Here is a 920-nt window from a genome sequence, read left to right on the forward strand (position 1 = left end):
GCCGACCCACTCTCTTACGATCCGATACTATACGTATATTATCGTCATCCTCGTTCATTCATTACCTCTCACATACTACATACGTTTGATGCAACGCCGAAATATAATATTATAATTCACCATCACCAAACTTCACTACTACCAATTCGTCTACCACTTCGGTACGCCTTTGCTCGACGTCCCGGCAACCCTCTTCGACGATTATCCGCGCCTCTTTGTACTTTTCATCTACATGCGCGTTTAATCGAGTACTGCAAACGATCAACTTGCAAGTAAGTACGTTTCACGAGTGTGTTTTCTCTTCTTTTCTCGCGCGAGAAATAATCGTCGGGAGGTGCGCGGGCCACGAAGCAGACGTTGTTTTTTCCGACAGATGCACCTCTGGGTACCTTCCCTGTGAAACAAGCTGTTTTGCGTATATAACTCTGTTATCATTGGATTTCTTGTCTCGACACTCTCTCCCCGAAACCTCTCACTGATGGACCACCCCCACCTTTCTTTGTCTCTTTGTTATATCTACCCAACGATCGAACGATTGTCCCCCCATCCGAAACACTTTTACTCTATGCAGCCAGCCTCCTCCTTCTCAACGTAACGAACGTCTAACGCGTGCTGAATTCATTTACCTGATAATCGAGAGCTTTTTTTCATGTTACCCTTCGAGCAGCTTGGAATCGTGTCGGGTTATCGCTTGATCGTTCTCACCCTTCGACTCGATGTTTCGGCGTGAAAGGCCGTTTCGCCCAAGGGAATCAATCGTTTCTCATCGTTTCGTTTCCATCGAACGACACGACACCATACGATACACCGAGATCGCCACTGTAACAGAGAGAAAAAGAGGCGCGGCACCGAGCTTTTTATTTTTTTCTTCGCGTGTACACGGTTCTCGATCGCTGAGAAACGATCGCATCGTCGATGGT

The 920-nt window shown here is 47.0% G+C and overlaps 1 protein-coding gene across 1 annotated transcript in view; it reads left to right on the top strand.

Moving 5' to 3' along the window:
• LOC108577837 (muscle calcium channel subunit alpha-1) overlaps positions 1-920 on the top strand; it is a 24,369-nt gene that overhangs the window by 11,027 nt on the left and 12,422 nt on the right. The gene's annotated exons all lie outside the window — the stretch shown is intronic.

Source organism: Habropoda laboriosa, unplaced genomic scaffold, assembly GCF_001263275.1.
Source record: "Habropoda laboriosa isolate 0110345459 unplaced genomic scaffold, ASM126327v1 scaffold816, whole genome shotgun sequence".
Lineage (NCBI taxonomy): Eukaryota > Metazoa > Arthropoda > Insecta > Hymenoptera > Apidae > Habropoda > Habropoda laboriosa.